The following is a 6,063-nucleotide window of genomic DNA, read 5'->3' as shown; positions in this document are numbered from 1 at the left end:
AAAATAAATCTATCATCTGCAAAAGAAGGTGAGAAATGCATACCCCATTTGTACATGATAAAATTCCATGAATGCTTAGTGATGCCATTGCCTTCCTAATCAAAGATGAGAGCCCTTCTGCACATAAAAGGAACAAATATGAGGATAGTGGATCTCCTTGTCTTATACCCCTAGATGGGGTAACAAATCCCTTAGGCTCTCCATTAAAAATCACCGAATAAGAAATAGTATTCATTGTTTCCATTGCTAATTGCACCCATCGAGCATCAATACCCAATTTAAGCATAATATGTCTCAAGAATTCCCATTCAACCCGATCATACGCCTTGCTAATATCCAGTTTAATTGCCATCTGCCCTATCTTCCTTGTTCTTTTGTTCCTCATCTTGTGTAATACTTCAAATGCTACAGTAGTATTCTCAGTTATTAACCGGTTAGAAACAAAAGCACTTTGTGAGTCTAATATTATATTGGGCAAGATAAGTTTTAGCCAATTGGCTAAGACTTTTGAGACAATTCTAGATACAACATTGCCTAAGTTGATAGGCTGATGGTCAAAGACATTTTTTAGATCATACTTCTTGGGTATTAGAACAATATGTGTGCAATTCATCTTATGGAGCATATGACCCGAATTCAAAATAGACAACACTACATCAGTTACATCATTGCCTACAATGTGCCAATATTTTTGGAAAAAGAAATGAAACATACCATCTGGCCCGGGTGATTTGGATGGGTGCATGTGAAAAAGAGCCCGCTTTACCTCATCAAGTGTATACAGTTGAAGCAATGTTTGGTTCATATCAGGAGTAACCACTCTATCAACTGAGTCTAGAACAAGATTTAGATTAGTCAGAGTAGTAGAAGTAAATCAATTTTTGAAGTATTTTTCAGCCACACTTGCAACCTCATCCTCGGTATTGCACCATCTGCCCTGATCATCCAAAAAACCCGAAATGTGATTTTTTCTACGTCTCTGGCTTGCTCTCTAATGAAAATACTTTGTGTTCTTATTTCCTGCAGGTAACCAAATTGATCTAGATCTCTGCCTCCAAAATATTTCCTCTTGTAATAATAAAGCATTTATCTCATCCTTCACTTTCTGGATCACTTCAAGATTATCTGCATTATTCATCAATGTAAGATTCTCTAATCCCAATTTTTTCTCTTCTATCTTTATCTTTAAGTTTCCCAATTGTCAACTCCATCCTACCAAAGACATACGACACTTCTTAATTTTTTCAAATAATTTGTACATTGGGCTACCCATGGTTATTGCACCATTCCAAGCTTCATAAATAATTCCCTCACATTCTGGATGCGTTGTCCACTTTTCTTTAAATCTCTTGGGTATTTTTTTCCTACGTGCCCCTTGTGTATCAACATTGGTTGTGAGCATTATTGGGTCATAGTCTGAATATGATGCTTGAAGATGTGTAACCTTGCTGTGTGGAAACAAAGTCTTCCATTTGATTGTAGCACATGCTTTGTCTAGCCTCTCTTGAACAAAAGCTTCTCCCGGATGTCCATTCCGCCATGTGAATATATTCCCATAAAAGCCAAGATCAGCTAAGCCACACTACAATAAAATAGTCCTGAACTCCTCCATTAATTGGTTTGGCTTTGGTATTCTCTCTTGTTTCTCAACAAAGGTTAAAATCTCATTATAATCACCAATACACAACCATGGTAATGAACTTCTACAATGTAGATTTCTCAAATATCCCTAAGATTCATGTTACGATGTTCCTCCGGTCTGCCATAAAACCTAGTAATTCTCCATGGTGAATTAGGATCAGTCATAACATGTGCATCAATATGATTGAGGGAATAGGTCTGAACATGTACTTCTTGCTTCCATAACATGGCTAAACCACTAGCTCTCCGAATACATGGGACTGCAAGCATCGATTGATACTGTAGGTTAGCTTGAATTCTTCTCATCTCATCTGCTGTTTGTTTCCATGAAAAACAAAATTTTGGGAGCTTTTTCCCTCATCAAATGAGAGAGAACAGTGTCTGCATGGAGGTTCCCAAGCCCACAGAAGTTTCAGCTTAAGATATTCATTGTGCTCGGTAGGGCTGAATCTCAGCCTCCACCGTTATGCTTGTTGAAGAATAATTCCAAACCTTTGAATGTTTATTGTCTTCATTGGTTCCACCTTTCTACGCTTGTTTCCTACCCCACTGGTAGCATGCTTCGTTTCTACGTTAGACGTAACCTTAGGATTTTTAATTTTTCTCCACTTACGTATTTGTGGCTTACCTTGTTGTTGTTTATTACTTGACAGGGAGTTTAAGTCCAACTCATCAAGGGCTTCACTGGCTGGAGACATATTTTCATCCAACTCTGCTTCTCATACAAGATAGGTACACTAATCAAGGCTGTCTCCAATAATTTCGGGGTCCTTCTCTACACCACTTTCACAATTTCAAACCATGATATCATGATTTAAAAAACTACCATCCGATGGATTAGGAAATTGGGCTTCAATCTCGCACATACCTGTGAAAGCAGTTACCTATTGCTCAATATTCTTTATAATCGCTGCATGGTCATCAGTGCTATCTTGTGAGGTCCCTAGTTTTGAATTATGTGGTGGTTGTGGTTGCGGTGGCGGATTGGTATCTCAGTTGCCATCATTCTCCTTCCTGTTTCTCCTTAGTGGGCTAGGTGGTTTGTTTCTATTATTATTATTACTAGTCGTAGATTCGCGCGTTGCGCGTGATTATTTTTTTTGGTGATGGTGATCTCATTATTATTATTATTATTTTGTAATTTGGACTAATTTAATGAAAAGTAATGCATTTCATGCATAATCATATTTATCACAAAATAACTTTTTATTATTGTAAAATTGTTTTATTTAAAATTTGAAACCTTAATTCTACCATAGTTTTTTTTTTTTTTTTTTTTAGGGTCTAATTCTACCATAGTTGGTTGACTAATTTTTACATCTCTAAGTCAATTAAACACGTTTTGCATGCTACATGTAGACCTTCTTTTCCATAAGGGTTGAAATAATGTGCGTAATATTTTTTTGCTATGGAAGTTAAAAAGAATAAAATTCACCTTGTCTTGATGTTTTCTAAAAATTAAATTTGGAGATTCTCTTCCAATAATTTTGAAAATTCCAAGCAATAATTCAAAAGGTAATACATGTTATATGTTCATGCTTTGATTGTGTAATTGTATGATTGATTTGGGTTGTAATTTATAAGTTGAATATGGTGGTGTATATCCAAAAGGGTCTAACTATGTTGTTTAGGATATTGAATATAGTGTTGTGTGTGATTTATAGAGTAGCGACGGTTGTAGTAATTAAAAATTGGTTTTTCATTGTCTTTTAAGTTAATAAAAATCTTACATATACTTTTTTTTTTTCAAAAAAGCTTTACATATTTTTTTAACGTGAATCTTTACATATACCTTAATAAGTAAACCCTATACATTTCATTTTCTTAGATGCATAAAAAAAGACATCTATTCCATAATAATAGTGGCTAATTAGTTTTTTCATGTTCTCATTTATAACGTTTCTTACTATTATTATATTTTATTGGCTGTTGATTTTCATAATAGATGCATTAAATGAGAGTTAAATTCTTAGAACCTTTCATTAGATTTTAAAAGTCATGGTGTGTGAAGAATATAAGCATTTAAGGAATTTTTTTTAATATTTTATGTGAGGTCCGTTTTTGTAGCCCAAAAGATATAGGTTCTCCCAGGCCCAACGAACCCAGAACAATGAATTTGTAGAGAGTGAGTTGAAGGTTTAGGCGCTCACCGGCCTCCATGAAGCATCAACTACTTTCCTTTTATTGAAAAATACTAAGACCAATTTACAACTGGGGGATGCTCCTCGGCCCATGGCCGAGGAGGTTTTTTTCTTCCCCTCCCCCCCTTTTTACACTCTGCTCCCCTTTCTTATATATCCATCTCTTCCTCATCTTGTTGATCATCTATTGGCCTCCCTTCTAACCGTTTGTCCCATCAGAGGTCATATTCGTGGTCAGGTGGCTCACCCTGATCGATGTTGCCCTGTCAAGGGGTTACATCCCCATTAATGCGGCCAGAAGGGTTAGGTCAGCGTATTCAATGCCGAGGTGACAGTTCGCCCAGGGATTGCCCCTTCTCCGTACTTCTGTTGCCAACGTGTGGCACTGGGCCCTCTCCTCCTCGGATATTCCAGGAGTCCTTTGGTAGGGTGGTCCTTGTGTTTTTTCGAGGTCTCGGATGCCCGAGGATAGGGTCAACCTCGAACCCATCATGCATCCTCGGCGTGGGCCATTTGGGCCTGGCTTGGAGTGGGCCAAGACTACCCGATTTTCTGGCCCCACAATAGCCCCTCAAAATCTTGCTGCACGCATCCTCGACGGGGAGAAGGATTTTGACATCCTCGGCCTTATCCCCCCTCCCCGGTCAGTACTGGGGTCCATTCATCTGCCCAAGGCACGCCGCTGACGTTTCGGAGCATGTAACATGCCCATCATTAAATTCAGGCGGCTCTGTGCTCCCCACGTCTAATGAGGTGTTAACCATCCAACGGTGGAGGTTCATCTCGCATTTATGGGCGGGAAAACCCGCATGGTCCCTCGATTTGGGGTATAAATACCCGTACGAACCGCTTCTTCCTGTTTCCTATTTGTAATAAAGAATTCTTGTGCGCCCCTCCTGAGTTCAGCCTTCGCCCACTCTTTTTCTTTTATTGGGCTTATGGCGTATTGGTTATTCTGGCAGGCTATCCAGGCTATCTTTAGGTTGGAGGGGGCGGCGAACGACCAGAGGAAGGCCCTCAACCAGGAGCGTGATTGGCGCTTTCAGGCTACCCGGGCTCTGAAGAATTCCGAGGCTGACCTCGCCAAGGCCCGAGAGGATTTGAAGGCGGTGACCAGGGAGCGGGACAGTGCCCTGTCTGGTCTTGAGGGTGCCCAGAACCAAGCCAAGAAGCAGACAAGGCGCCTGGGCGAGGCGGAGGAGCAATTGCAGATCGCGAGGGATCTGATCGCAGATCTGCGGGCTAAGGTGACAAAGGCCGAAGGGGCCCAGAAGGAGGCAGAATGGGCCAGAGACCAGGCTCGGCGGGCTAAGGACGAGGCTGACTATGGCAGGAAGATAGCCCTGACTGCCAAGGAGGAGGCTGAGACCGCAGCCTATGCGGATGGGGTGGCTGCGGTAGAGGCCCTCTATAAAGCTCAAGTCCCGGGGGTATGTAGGCGATACTGCTCCCAAGTCTGGGCTGAAGCCCTCAAATAAGCTAGGGTGGAGGCCACGTCCGACCTATGGAAGGCGAAGAGCGTATATTACCTCTCTGCTATCCGCGAGGCCGCCCTGATGGCGTTAAGGTTGGGGAGATTGTTGAAGAGGTGGGGGCTGCTGAACTAGGGGAGCATTCGAGCGAGAAGGTGCCCCAAGAGATAGTGGAGATCCCGTCCGATGATCAGACCCCCGCCACTGAGGCAGCAGCTGCTCTTGCCGCACCCTTGCAGGTCGTCCCCTCAGGTCAGGGCTCGGAGGGGTCAGGGGTTGCCCCTGTCCAGCCTGAGCAAAAGGAGTAGACTCCCCGGCGTCTCGACTCGTCCTACTTTCACGTTGTTTCATTTTATTTTGTTGTGCTTCTCCTCTATGTACTGTGGCTCTTGCCATGGAACTTTTACGAACTCATTATTGTAATACGAGTTTAATTTCCCTTTCTATTTATTTCAATTGCTTATTTGTGTACACGCTGCCTGCTTTTCCTCTTTTCCTTTAGTCTGCACGATTTTAGCTTGAATTGTATGTCGGCCAATTGCGCTAGTAACGATGATAAGGAGAGAGAACGTATGCATGGGCAGCCCTCTTGCTTCTCAAGGGCTAGGTGGGGCTTGATCCTTTCCTAACTTGTGATATTTTATAGTTAGTCTCCCTGTAGGCCTGAGTCCGAGGACCATGCAATGCCTTGGTTCTATCTAGCGCTTCCATTTCTCTGTAAGTATCTAGTTTCCCCATAGGTGTGAGTCCGAGGACCATGCAATACCTTGGTTCTGTCTAGTACCCAGGTACAGCTGAGCGGTTAGTTT

This window comes from Quercus suber, unplaced genomic scaffold (genome assembly GCF_002906115.3).
Source record: "Quercus suber isolate HL8 unplaced genomic scaffold, Cork oak 2.0 scaffold_51, whole genome shotgun sequence".
Taxonomy (NCBI): domain Eukaryota; kingdom Viridiplantae; phylum Streptophyta; class Magnoliopsida; order Fagales; family Fagaceae; genus Quercus; species Quercus suber.
This window is presented reverse-complemented; position numbering follows the sequence as displayed.